At 38.5% G+C, this 15,581-nt stretch overlaps 1 non-coding gene across 1 annotated transcript; it reads right to left on the minus strand.

Moving 5' to 3' along the window:
• Positions 1–354: 354 nt before the first annotated feature.
• LOC127077556 (small nucleolar RNA R71) lies at positions 355–461 on the minus strand. The gene has a single exon (XR_007787352.1). It is a non-coding gene; the product is annotated as a small nucleolar RNA R71 (small nucleolar RNA).
• Positions 462–15,581: the final 15,120 nt, after the last annotated feature.

Genomic DNA, 15,581 nt, shown 5'->3' on the forward strand with positions numbered 1-15,581 from the left:
AAGGACTTCGGTCAACCATCTAATGAAGAACCTAGTTCTAGTATAGTAAACCCAATAATCCCAGCCAATAATTTTGAACTTAAACCATCCTTGTTGCAACTAGTGCAACAGAGACAATTCGCGGGTCTCGCTACCGAGAACCCTAACCAGCATTTAAAAATATTTCCTCAATTAGCAGATACTTTTAAAACCAATGGAGCTTCTCCTGAGGCAATACGTTTAAGATTATTTCCTTTTTCCCTCAGAGATAAAGCCCTATCATGGTTAGATTCCCTTCCACCCAATTCCATTACGACTTGGGATAACCTTAGAAGAGTTTTTCTTGCTAGATATTTTCCCCCGAGTAAGACCACCGTTCTTCGAAACCATATAACTAGATTTACCCAAAACCATGGAGAATCGCTGTTCGAAGCTTGGGAGAGATATAAAGAGTTGTTACGAGCTCGCGCACATCATGGCTTAGAAAATTGGTTAATCATTCAAACCTTCTATAATGGACTTCATTATAACACAAAGATGACCATCGACGCTGCCGCAGGCGGTGCTCTGATGAACAAACCTTATCCTGAAGCTAGTGCCCTCATTGAAGATATGGCTCAAAACCATCAATCATGGGGAGTCGAACGAGCGACAGTTGAGAAGAAGGAAGCCCAAGGAGGAGTGCATGAACTAAGCTCTATAGACATGATGCAAGCTAAAATGGACGCATTAGCCCTTAAAGTCGAGCATATGTACACGAACCCGAACACTGTAGCCGCAGTTTCGTCGGATTGTGAGATATGTGGAACCCAAGGACACCAATCCGCTGAATGCAGTCTATTGAACGAAACCCACTCCGAGCAAGTGAATTACACCCAAGGGAACCCATACTCGAATACCTATAATCCTGGATGGAGGAATCACCCGAACTTCTCCTATAAAAATAATAACCCAATTCAAAATAACGCACCTCCGAGACCTAGTTATCAAGCCCCTAGATCAAATCAACCTATGCAACCTGTACCACCAAAGCCGAGCCTTGAGAAAATTATGGAAAATTTTATCACCGCTCAAACCCAGCAAAATAAGGAGTTCATGAACCAAAACATTCATGTTAACGAATTGATTACTCAGTTAGGAACCAAGGTTGACCAAATAGTTACTCATACCAAGATGCTTGAAACCCAGATCTCTCAGGTAGCTTTAAACCAAGCCCCTCAGACTACACCTGGAGGACAATTCCCTAGATAACCTCAACAAAATCCGAGAGGACAAGCCAATGCCATTACCCTACGAAGTGGGAACGCTTATGATGAGCCACCAAACCCAAGATTGAGTGAACCCGAAACTTCTAAGGAATATACCAAACCCCCGGACGAAGTAAAGGAACCAGAGGAATCTGAAAACCAGGATGGTCGAGATAAAGGAGAAGAACCTAAAGATAAAACTTACGTACCACCCCCGCCATATAAACCACCTATACCATATCCGCAAAGACTCAAACAAACCTAGATCAATAAACAGTACCAAAAATTTATCAAAGTTATAGAAAAACTTCATGTAGAAATCCCTTTCACAGAAGCCATCACCCAAATACCTTCTTATGCAAAGTTTCTCAAAGACATCCTTACCAACAAACGTAGACTTGACGATCCGAAGCCTTTGGAATGTAATGCTATTTCCGAGGACAAATTAGCAAAGAAAGATAAAGATCCTGGAAATTTCTCCATTCCTTGCCTTTTGGGTAATCATGTCATCGAAAAAACTTTTCTAGACTTAGGAGCTAGTGTGAGCTTAATGCCTCTAGCGGTTTGTGAGAGATTAAACTTAGGAGAATTACAACCCACTAAGATGTCACTTCAGTTAGCCGATAGATCTGTCAAATATCCGATAGGCATTTTAGAAGATGTCCCTGTTAGGATAGGTCAACTATTTATCCATACTGATTTTGTCGTCATGGACATCAAAGAGGACAATGATATACCAATTCTTCTAGGTAGACCGTTCTTATCGACTGCAGGAGACATAATAGATGTCAAGAAAGGAAAGTTGACATTTGAGGTAGGTGGCGAGAAAATAGAATTTATACTTTCGAAATTTCTTATGGCATCTGTGATGGGAGACTCGTGTTATGCCTTAGATATCATTGATGAATGTGTTAGAGAATTAGAACAAAAAGAAATTATAAAAACAATTAAGTTACCATCAACCCCCATAAAGGAAGATGATGACTTTAAAGAACCTTACATAGATGATAACCTTTACGAATGTTTATCCCTTACTCCAGATCCTATGCCATGCCCTGAGAAACCAACCTTAAAACTTAAGGAATTGCCTAAGAACCTGAGATATGAGTTCCTCAATGAAAAGATGAACCGCCCAGTTATAGTCAGTGCTACCTTGAGCCAAGAGGAGACGAACCAACTTTTAGACATTTTACGAAGACATCCCTCAGCCTTAGGATATAATATCTTTGACCTGAAAGGTATAAGCCCATCCGTATGCATGCATCAGATTTCGTTAGAAGAAGATTCAAAACCCTCTAGGGAGCATCAGAGAAGAATAAACCCTATAATGAATGATGTTGTTAAGAAGAAAGTTCTTAAGTTGCTTGAGGCAGGTATAATCTACCAGATCTCGGATAGTAAGTGGGTGAGCCCTATGCATGTAGTACCTAAAAAGGGAGGCATCACAGTCGTGAAAAACGATAAAGGCGAACATGTAGCAAAACGTTTAGAAGGAGGATGGCGGATGTGTATAGATTATAGAAAATTAAATAAAGCAACTAGGAAGGATCATTTCCCTTTACCATTTATAGACCAAATGTTGGAGCGTCTAGCCAGACACTCTTACTTCTGTTATCTAGATGGATACTCTGGATTCTTCCAAATACCTATTCACCCCGAAGATCAAGAAAAAACTACCTTTACATGCCCTTATGGAACTTTTGCCTACAGACGAATGCCGTTCGGCCTCTGTAATGCTCCAGCTACTTTCCAACGCTGCATGATGTCAATCTTTGCAGATTACCTAGATGGTATCATGGAAGTGCTTATGGATGATTTCTCGGTTTGCGGATTCGATTTCCACAATTGTCTTGCTAACCTTGAGAAAATCCTGGAGAGATGCGTGGAGGTGAACCTCGTGCTAAATTGGGAAAAATGTCATTTCATGGTAACCGAAGGAATAGTTTTAGGACATATAGGTTCCGAAAAAGGTATAGAGGTAGATAAAGCTAAAATAGAAGTCATAGAAAACCTAAAACCACCAAAAACCATCAGAGAAGTCCGAAGCTTTCTTGGACACGCTGGATTCTACCGGCGTTTTATTAAGGACTTCTCCAAGATAACCAAACCTTTAACTGGACTTTTAATGAAAGATGTTGAATTCATTTTCGATGAAAAGTGTAATGACGCATTTAATCTTTTTAAACAAGCATTAGTATCTACACCCATTATGAAACCACCTGATTGGTTGGAACCGTTTGAGATAATGTGCGATGCTAGTGATTATGCAGTTGGAGCCGTTCTAGGACAAAGGAAAGATAAAAAATTACATGCCATTTATTATGCCAGTAGAGCCCTAGATGCTGCCCAGCTTAACTACGCAACAACCGAAAAAGAAATACTCGCTGTAGTTTTCGCTATAGACAAATTTAGATCTTATCTAGTAGGTGCAAAAATTATTGTTTACACCGATCATGCTGCCATTCGTTACCTATTAAGTAAAAAAGATGCCAAGCCCAGGTTACTCCGATGGATTCTATTACTACAAGAGTTTGATTTAGACATAAGAGATAAAAAAGGCACTGAAAATGTAGTAGCCGATCACCTTTCTAGGCTAGAACATCTAAAACCTGAACTAGTACCCATAAATGATGATTTTGCCTATGATAGACTAATCGCTAGAGTAGAAACCATTGAAGGTAATAACTTAGATCATTATGAGCACCCCCCAAATTCCTTAGCAATAAGTAACGTACCCTGGTATGCAGATTTCGTTAATTACCTAGCTGCTGATATAGTACCCCCTGATCTTGACTACCACCGCAAGAAGAAATTCTTCCACGATGTGAGAAACTTCTATTGGGACGAACCGCTCCTTTTCAAAAGGGGTAAAGATGGCATTTTTCGCCGTTGCGTTCCAGAAGAAGAGGTAAATAGTATTATCGAGCATTGTCATTCTGCACCTTATGGTGGACATGCAAACACCTCTAAGACATACGCCAAGATTCTTCAAGCTGGCCTATTCTGGCCTACCATGTGGCGTGATGTCTATGCTTTCATTGTCAAGTGTGATAGATGCCAACGCATTGGAAACATTTCAAGACGTGATGAAATGCCCTTAAGAAACATTCTGGAAGTAGAACTCTTTGACGTATGGGGTATAGATTTCATGGGACCTTTTCCACCATCCTTAGGAAACAGGTATATCTTAGTAGCCGTAGACTATGTGTCTAAGTGGATTGAAGTTATAGCTGCACCCACGAACGACATTAGGGTAGTAATCAAACTATTTAAAAACTATATATTCCCTAGATTTGGAACACCACGTTTAGTCATAAGCGATGGAGGATCACACTTTATATCGAGAATATTTGACTAACTTTTAAGAAAGTATGGAGTTAGGCATAGAGTAGCAACACCGTACACCCACAAACTAGTGGCCAAGTAGAAGTATCTAATAGGGAGATAAAACAAATCCTAGAGAAAACTGTTTCTATTTCTAGGAGAGACTGGTCTCAGAAGCTTCAAGAAGCATTATGGGCCTATAGAACCGCTTTCAAAACCCCTATAGGAACTACTCCTTATCAACTAGTTTATGGAAAATCCTGTCACTTACCATTCGAGTTAGAGCATAAAGCCTATTGGGCCATTAAAACTTTGAAATTAGACTACCTAGCCGCTGGAGAAAAGCGTACCCTAGACATTCATAAATTAGAAGAACTTAGGCAATCTGCCTACGAGAATGCAAAAATATATAAAGAGAGGACAAAAGCCTATCACGACAAAAGAATAGTAAAGAAAAACTTCAATATAGGCGATTCTGTTCTCCTTTTCAACACTAGGTTACGACTCTTCCCTGGAAAGCTACGTTCAAGATGGACTGGTCCTTTCGAAGTATCCAAGATTCTGAGATCCGGAGCCGTAGAAATCAAGAACCAAACCTGTATCCCATTCATTGTAAATGGACAAAGACTGAAGCTCTACGAAGGAGGAGACATTCCAACATACTACTCAAGCCACACCCTGATTGATCCACCGATTCCTACTACTACAGGTGTATAAATTCTGATCGTCAAGCTAATGACGTTAAACAAGCGCTGCGTGGGAGGCAACCCATGGTTTTTCTTTTCATTTTACTTTTTTTCGCATTTCTTTACATTTATTTTTATTTTTATTTTATTTTATCTTATTTTGCATTGGAGACTAAGATTTGAATGGTTTGTATTTTCAGGATCACTTTCCTAACTTTTACAGGATGCAGGGTTTTGATGACATGCATGTTGCCTATAGAGACAATGCTCAGAGGGAGCGCTACATTGCTTTGTATCAGCGCCCTATGGCACCCACACGTTACCCTGATCAGCATTGTATGGAGGCACTGGGTATCGAGCCTAGTATCCAATTCCTTAGCCACCAGCTCCACTGGGACGAATTTGTTGATGACTTGAGCAACACATATAGGAACCTGACTTTGGAGTTCCTGAGTTCATTCGACTACGACCCATATTCTGGACCAGATGGGTATGCTGCTTTCAGGCTTTTTGGAGTTGAGTACTCCTTCAGCCAGAAAGAGTTTGGCGACTTATTGGGTTTCCAGACTACTCCTGATGCTATCCCGGAGACACCTTTGGGATATTTCCTGGGTAAGGAAGTGGAGAAGTTTTGGAGTGATATATCAGGTGGCGGAAGCCAGGATCCATCTACGCAGTTATCTTATGTCATACATAACCCAGCCTTCAGATATTTTCATATGATATTAGCACATTCCTTCCTAGGAAGACCGGATGCAGAGACACTACTGAGTGAAGAGGAGATCTTCCTATTATTTTGCGCATCCCAGTCTCGCCCAGTAGCATGTGGGAACTTTTTATTGAATAATCTCAGCGGTATCTCTAGATCCACCGAAGGAGTCATCCATGTTGGTGGAATCATCACACAGATTGTTGTCGCTTTAGGTCTGTCTCGCAAGCTGTTGCATATTCGGATCTACTGTGGATACACTACCATGGACATCGATTTCTGTTTGACCAGAGGATTGATGAGGAGAGCTTCTTTCTACCCATGTCAGTTCCGATTGCTAGTCGACAGTGAGGCCATCCATTACTTCACATTGCCAGACCCTATGATGACCAGTGTGCATGATCCAGCGAATTGGAGTTATGCTCTAGAGGGCCAGGGAGAGACCGTCGAGGCACCGAGATCACCACCCGCTGCTGAATACACGCCTACACCACCACTCCTAGAATCATTGTTTTCTCTAATAATCATTCATTACAGACACCCGACATATGCACCCAGATTGCTGAGTGCCGTAGAGAGATTGCAGAGCTTAGACAAGAAGTGGCGGACCTAACTTTACAGATAGAAGTGTCTGATCTCACCCATGCTACTGAAGCCGATTGTCTATATCAGGAGATCGCAAAGCTCAGGCAGGAGATAGCCGTGCTCCGTGGATCCACTCAGGCAGACGACACCCCTAATACCTGATCTCACCATTTCATTTTATTTCTCTTTCATCTATTTATCGTATTTGCATTACTCATTATTATCGCATTTGAATATTATAAAAACTACTACCATACATTAGTATTTCTATTTTTATCTATATATATTTTATGTTTATTTTATTTGCATTTTAATTTTTCATTTATTTATTTATTTATATTTAATTTCTGTTTTTGTTTTTGTTTCAGTTTCACTTTTTATTTTCGTTTTTACTTTTATAAAATTATGCAAGTCAAAGAAACTAGGAGAATCGCAAGACAAATGCTATCCAGACCCCTCAAAGCCAAAAGACAAGCGAAGCCCAAACCAAAGGACCAAAATCTGGCCCAACCAGATTTTGCCTTGTGGTGCCCGCCATAGGACCTGTGGCGCCCGCCACAACGTCTGTAAATGGTCGGGGCAGCCAGATTTTGCCTTGTGGTGCCCGCCATTTTTACAACTTACAACCTCCCAAACCCATTTTTTTACCTTGGAAAAAAGTCCTTGAACCCCCAAAAAGCTCATACTTTCCTAACCGTCATACCACACATATCATTGTTCAACTTTCCGTTTTTGATTTCATCCGCCAGATTTGGTAAAAATCCAACCTTTTCACCAACCACTTCATCTTCTTCATCCACATTTCAAGAGCATTCAAATGGAGTTCAACGGATTCATTCTTCGAGGAGGGAAACCAGGGGAGAGACAAAGAAAAATCATTGAACGGTTGCAAAATCGGGAAATTCTCCCGACAAGGTATGTTGACGAAAATTGTCTCTATACTTTAGGTATCTACCATAGCGTTTTTCATTTATTAGACAACTTAGGTTTGCATAATTTCTTTATCAACAAAGAACCCACTTATGAGCGGCTGACAATCGAATTCTTAAGTTCGTTAATTTATATTGTCAACCCTAACACTGCTAGCATAGTCGGTACTGTCAAATTTAGAATGTTTGCTGTTGAATACCAATTCAGTACCGATGAACTAGCCAGCCTGTTAGGGATCCCTCATGGGGAAGGTGCTATTTGTGAGGCCCCTTTGGATTCCGAATGGTCTGTTGAGGTATTTTCCTTCTGGGAGCGTTTATCAAACACTTCAATAAACTCTTTTGAAGGAGTTCTTGCCTCAACCATCCATAACCCGACCATCAGAGTTTTTAGATATCTGTTGGCATGCACTATTTTTGGCCGGGAGAATCCAAATAAGGTTAATGCTAGAGAGCTTCTATATTTACAAGGAAGCCTCACAAATATGCGAATTAATTCGGTTCCGTTCATGCTCGCCCATATGATTTTAACTCTGAATAAGGCGGGACCGATTTCTTTTGGTGGATTGATTACGTCTATTACTCGGGCACTTAACCTGAACAATGAGCTGGCTACCCTAGACCCCTTACCTCCTCGCACAATTAACTTAAAATTTCTGAGAGACATGAAATTGTGCCGCTCAAGGAGAGAAGAAGGCTATACATTTATGATTCATGGTGTAGCCATCCCATCTGTTATTCTACCTTGCACTAGACGTACAAATATACGTGATGAGAGGAATTGGACCTACGATTTAGACGCTCCACCTGTTTTGGGTCCTCTTCCTCCTAACATTCCTGATGAGGCGGGACCAGACACTGATGATGAATATGATCGGAGAGAGAGATCTCCCGTACCACATGTGTCCCCCCATCATCCTTCACCACCACACACCACACCATCTTCTTCTTCTGCAGGTACCACTCCTGGCTTCTATATTACAGAGGAGATGTGGCGTGACCACCTGGCTAGAGAGCAAAGGCGTGACGACCTACTCTCTACCCTCCAGCAAAAAATGACGGATAATATGAACTTCATGCAAGAATCACAGCGGAGGACAGACAGGTCCTACGACACTGTTCTACAGTCTCTGCAAGTGATCACAGATACACAAGCCCGTCAACAACATTACCACCAGCAACACATTGCTCTCGTAGAAAACACTCAGGGTACCATTTTAGGTAACCTTCGAGACGTGAGGACCGCTCAGAATTCCCTGCAGGCGAGGATAGATCAGAGAGATCGTCGTCGTACCCGATCCCGTCGTCCACCTCAGGATGGCGAGGGCACTAGTGGTCAGCAATAGGTTACCAGGTAACTCTTCCTTATCTTATTTCAAAACATTGGGGACAATGTTCGATTTAAGTGTGGGAGGAGACTCTATCGTCTTTTCTTTATTGTTTTTCTTGCTTTTCCTTTTATTTTCAGTTTTATTTGCTGTTTTTTTTAGATTGTTTAATTTCCCTTTTAGTTGTTTATTTTGTCTTTTTAGTATAATGCATGAGTCTGACAAGTCACCAAATATAGAAGATCCTTAGTACAATCCTACCTCCCCATACCTTTAGCCTCACCAAAATTTTTTTGCAAAAGAAAATAGTGTTATTTCGAAAGTTTTCAGGTTTTAAGGACATGTTTTGAGTAAGGATGCGGTGACTTGGGAGAACTTTGCGAAACATCAGTATCTGTTTTAGCACCATAAGCTTCGTAAATATAGGAATCATTGCCGAAACCCCATATACCATGGCCTTAATCATCATTTCCGTATAAGTCCTTAGTAGTTTATCTCAGCAGTCAGCTCCGGCCTACGCATCCTTTACGTAGGGGACCGATGCAAATAAGTGAATGATCCAGAAAAAAAAATAAAATAAAAAATAAAAGAAAGCAAAAAGGCAACTCCGGTATAGGTGACCCTCACAAAGTCATTTAAACCAAAGAATTGTAAAAAATTGCTACAAAAAGAAAAAGAAAAAGAAAAACAGTACTCGCTGCTAGTTGGTTCAGAGGTATCTGGCACTGAACTCGGTAGGGCGGATTACGATCCGATCCCCCACAACTACAGTTGGGTCCAATAAAAGGGTTTACACATGTTTATGTGCCAGAAACCCCAAGCTCTGATCATAATCACTAACAGGCCACTCTACTATGAAGTATGTACGGATAACGGGCTTAATGTGATTGCGCCTGAATGAAAAGGACACAAAAGAGATGAAGAGGCAGGCCTAGGTATTGTGGGATAATATGGGTTGGTTAATATAGGAATGAAGTTTATGTCCGTATTTGCGGATTAGTGTCATCATGATACCCTTAGTTCACTCAGTTAGTACCTATCACTGCATCCTGACTTGAACTTGGAATTTTTACCTGAAGCACTCGTTTACACAAATATTCTTTTATGAGCTTTTCAATGTTTTGGTTGAGGACAAGCAAAGGTTTAAGTGTGGGAGAGTTTGATCACACTAAAATTTACGTATTTTCGACTCCGATTTCACATGCATTCTAGTTGTTTTATTATCATTTTATTGTGTTATTGCTATGTTTTCCTTTGTTTTCAGGTTTTTACTTTAATCGGAGCCCCGATCGAGAAAAGGAGCGAAAAAGAGCCAAAAACCCTAAAATTCAGCTTTTTGCTCTTATGGCCTACCCAATGGCGGGCGCCACAGACCAAGCCATGACGTGTCAAATTCAACTTCCATCAACTCCCACGTTTTCCCACTACTTCCACTAAGGCGCCCCATATTGTGCTTGTGGCGGGCGCCATGGCCTTGTGGCGGGCGCCACAAGAGGAAAAACAGTTCCCTTCTATTTTCAAGTGAAGGGCATCCAAGTCATTTCCATCTTTTTACTTGCCTATAAATAGAAACGCGAATTCACTTTTACAATCATCCAAACTTAGAACAGAGGCAAACTCAGAAGCAAATTGTTTCACTTAGGCATATATTCAGTATTTTATAGTGGTAATCGCTTCGCATTGGAGTGTTACCACAATTGTGTAATCAAGTCTGTGATAAAGTCTGTAATCGAGTTTGGAGCACTTTGGAAGGAAGTTAATCCTGCCGCCATTTTCTTTTCCGCATTGCAATTTACTCAACCCTCGGATTGGAGCAGGTTTTTATTACTCGCCTTTACTTTATTTATTTCCCGCACTCGCCTTTACTTTATTTATTTCTCGCACTCGCTTTTACTTTATTTATTTCCCGCACTCGCTTTTACTTTATTTATTTCCTCGCACTCGCTTTACTTTTATTTATTTCCTCTCACTCGCTTTACTTTATTTATTTCCTCGCACTCGCTTTAAATTATTTACTTTCCGCACTCGCACTACTTTTATTTACTTTCCGCACTCGCACTACTTTTATTTATTTTAATGCACTTTTACTTTACCATGTCTAGCTAAATTTATAAGGCTAGAATGTAAGGATCGTAATTAAACCAGTAATCCGTACAATTGTTCTTAGAAACACTTAAGGGCTATTTTAACCTTCAACTTAAGTTTTCCCGCACTTCAATTCCGTTGGGTAAGATCGAAAGCCGTCCAATGTCTTTATAAACTTAACTGTTTTTAACTATTTCAGGTTATAATACTTTTGGTTCGTGAGAACCTCTTTTGGTTAAGAAATCCAGGTTATAATACTTTTCAACTTAGTCAAGATACTATATTTCTTAAAAATAGGTTTACTACTCTAACGCAATGCGCCTTTTTATAAGTGACAATAAGAGGGTTTGATTAGGGAGTACAACTCGGTTCTGAATACTTGAAAGTGACAATTCCTGTTAAATTAGTTCTTTTCAAAGTAGGAAACATTGCCCATAAGTAATTCTATTAGCAAGTACTTGGATTATCAATTGATTACGTGAATTACATTCGACCCTGTCTTTATTAATTATATTCGAAACTTTACTTTTCATTGCACACTACAAAAACACCTATTTCGATTTCCTTTGATAAACACCATAACAATAGATAACGATAGATTGACACTTGGTCTCTGTGGATTCGACAATCTTTTATATTACTCTGACGCGTTCTTATACTTGCGAAAAGCACGCATCATCTACCCCATTGAATATTGCATTCAATGCTTTAGAATTTCCAAGAGCAAGATCATCCTCTTCCTTGGACCATTGTTCTTCAGGCTTCTTCTCAGTAGTGGCTTCTCCTTTCTTTAGTAATGACAAGATGCACCCGACCTGTTAACAGAACTTTCCAAGCCTTGTTATCAAGGGATTTCAGAAACGCTACCATTCGAGGTTTCCAATAGTCATAGTTAGAACCATCCAAAGTTGGTGGCCTATGAACAGATCCTCCATCTCTCTCCATTGTACCAGAAAGTATTACCCCTAGATCTCACCCAGAACCAGAGCAGGATGCCTGCTCTGATACCAATTGAAATTCTGGTATCAGATATAAGATGTCGAATGTAATGTCACGATACTAATATCTGTTAACACACAATGGATAAAGATACAGAATGGTAAAGCAAATAACACAAGCAATTGTTAACCCAGTTCGGTGCAACTCACCTACGTCTGGGGGCTACCAAGCCAGGAAGGAAATTCACTAAAGTAGAATTAGTTCAAAGATTCTCCGTACACTTCAACAAGTTACAGTCTTTCTCACCTAATCTCTACCAGTGCAATTTCTACCTAAGCACTCTTAGATATGAGAACCCGCTCACTTCCCTACAATCACACACCAATGATTTTAAACAACAATCCCTTGAGAAAAGAAAATACTTTTCAATTACACACTCTTGATTTTACTTCACAATTTCAATCAAGAAGACACACTCTTAATCTTGCTTCACAACTTTGATCAATAAGACACACGCTCTTGCTTAACAACTTTAGAGTGACAAATTACAACCACAAATCAGTCCAATTCAATCATCAATGGATGACTTGAATGACCTATAAGTCTCACGACTAAACAAACACAAACCCTAGCTCTCTCTCTATATTTCGCTCAGTATTGGTTGTGTGTCCAAACAGGTTTTCTAAGTCCCTTTTTATAGAAGCTTTCAGCTGGGCTTGGACATCTTGAAAACTCTAAATCTATTTTCCAATCAAATCTTTTTATAACAGCTGGTTAGATCTTCTTGGAAAATAAGTAAATCTGGTTGTAATCCATGATTGAGTGCGCCAGCTAATCATATCTTCAATCATACAAAGATTGCCATTAATTGTGCAATCACAAAACACCAGACATTCATACTGAATGTTCTGTGTACAGGATGTCGTGACATCGGGTCTGACATCCTGGAAAAATCCTGCATAATCCAATAATTCCTTTTATAACTTCCAGCAGGTACAACCATATCAGATGCCATGACCTTGTGTATGACATCTTGAAACAATCCTGCATGAACATGTCTTTCATTTAAGCTCCAGCAGGTACATCCAATATCAGAAGCCATGGCAATGTATGTGGCATTCTGAAACAATCCTGCATGAACATGTTCTTGAACTCCAGCAGATACATAGGATATCTCATGTTAAGACATCACACATAACATCTTGTGAACACTCTTTGTTTTACCAAAATTGCTGCCAACACTTAGAATCAACATGTTTAATAGCTGATAGTTCAGAATAATAGCTTCAAGTATCCTGGATTGGTTCCATTTTTTATTTTGGTTTTCTACCCCTTTTTTAGGTTGGTTTCTCTCTATGGATGGTTGTTATGACCCTTTGCCTATTTTGAGGAAATTAATGGAGAACAAATTTGATGGCCAAATATAGTAATGCAAGAATAATTTTTGCCAATCATCTTATGATATGCTAGTTATGTAGATCCTCGAAAATGGTTTAGCATATGTTGTATTTTTTTCGTTGCACTGTGATGTTTTCTAAAGCACGTAATGAAGTTTGTTCCCAATGTTTGGTAGCACATCTTGCATGTTGTATTTGCCTAAAATTGGCCAAATGGAAATATTGTTGTTGCAAGTGATTGACATAATTTTATGGATAATAGTTAATGCAATATGCCATGACATTATGTTGAGACATCTGATCTCTATGAGCTCAAATAGGGAGGTAGATATGTGGAGCAAGATGTCCCACACATTAAGGAACATCCCACTTCAGGAGCGAATCTTGCAAGAGTAAATCTCACACCTGATTTATTCCTTTTATTATTTGATTGCTTATGCGTTTTTTAGAATAAGGAAAGAATTCTCAAAAGATCAGTTATCAAGACCAAATCAGATTGATGAAGATTTAGTTTATGATAGATTGCAAATCAAATTAAATCGGATATTGAGTTATGTTTTTTGAATTTACTTCATCCACAAGTTTGTTTGAAACCCTAATGTGTCATGCAGCTTGTTGTTTTACTATTTAAGGAGAAGCTCTCCGTATAGAAAACTCAGACTTTGAGATATCAACTAAGGCGTGTTTTAGTATTTTGAATCTTCGTGTTTTTCTTTGTTTTTGCTTTGTGAAATTCTATTCGTTTGAATAATTCTTATACAAAGGAATAGAGTTTGTTTTGAGTTGTAATAATCTCATCATTCAGACTATTTTATAATTGTTCAAATAATAGGGATAGTGATTGATAAAAAGTGAGATACGTCTCATATTTAGGAGGAATTCTAAATAGAAATTCTTTGATAGTATTAAGGGAAAAAAACTTTGAAATAGAAGAGTTCATGTAAGACCAATTTGTATTTTTACTATTAAAAATAATTTTCCTTTTTTGGATTATCTGCCTCCAAACGTAAGTGACATTCCACCAAATTGAATTACCGACTCTTTAGGTTAATTTTACTTTATTTATATTTTAATTGTTACTGCACTAATCTTGTCACACATATTATTCGATTCATTGTGTTTCATATCTTTTCGAAAGGAGAATATAATTTTAAATACTAACCAATCTTTTATATTTATAAATTAAATTATATAATCCAGAATCATTCATGATAGATGGAAGGCGGAGTGCCACCTTTCTCCTATTGTAGTCCGACCATAACCGGTCATGTGTTCTCTCACTCACTGGTCACTGTTATGATATTTAGATCCCAAGTTTATTATTTATCTTGTCTCATTTTGGTTTAGTTTGTTTCAAAATGATGTTTTTTTGGTATGATATGATCACTTGTTGAGTAAAAACTAACAAGGATATGGACTTATGAGAAAAAAAAAGAAAAGGAGATTAGCTGTGAAAGAAACATAGTAGGCCACAACATGCATTCCTTGTTTGAAAGCTATAGTCTACTTCTAATGATTAATACCAAAAGATATTGCATTGCATGAAAATTTCAATCCTTAGATTGAATACTATTCTCCATGTTTTTCCATCATCATTCTAGAATAGCACAGTAACAACGAATTGTAGTGGATTTCATTATCAGCTTGAAGATGAAATGGACAACTTCAGCGTGGAGTTATTTTCAATTTTCATGGACCACATGTAGCATGAGGGAGGAGAGCACCAAGTGGCTTCTTTCATATCATAAATGATATAAGTTTTAGTGAGTGGTGCATGATGAATGAACAATTACTTAAATAAATTAAATAAATAATTCATAAAGTTCTATCTCATTGTTTGAGCTTTAAGATCTTCCATTTTTTAGACTAGGATATCATCCTCTCACCCTACATTGTGTACCAAAAAATAGTTATAACTATTCTTAGTCAATTAGTTTGAGAAACTTGAGTTTGTCTTGGAATGATAGTAGTTCAATTCAAACATAATACACTCTTGAAGTTTGAAGATTTGCAACCTATCTAAGCGCCAAAGAAGATAATAATTTCAAAGTCAGATATGTTTATGATGATAATGTGTTGAGTTACATAGTGTGTGACACTAATTAAGATGTTTTTCTATATATATAAAAAAAAATTAACTCACGTCAACCGAGAATAAGGATGGAGAAGGTTAGAATTGGACAAATTTGATCAATCTAGACATTTTGAAATGAGTGATTCAAATTACCCTAAAGTATGATTTGAATTCATATTACCTTAGATTTAGATGAATAAGAATCAATCTTTTTTATTGAATACTATAAATTAAGGGTGACAAAATGGATGGATATGGATCGGATTGTTCATGAATGGATCAAAACAATCCATTAATCC

Source organism: Lathyrus oleraceus, chromosome 4 (genome assembly GCF_024323335.1).
Source record: "Lathyrus oleraceus cultivar Zhongwan6 chromosome 4, CAAS_Psat_ZW6_1.0, whole genome shotgun sequence".
Lineage (NCBI taxonomy): Eukaryota > Viridiplantae > Streptophyta > Magnoliopsida > Fabales > Fabaceae > Lathyrus > Lathyrus oleraceus.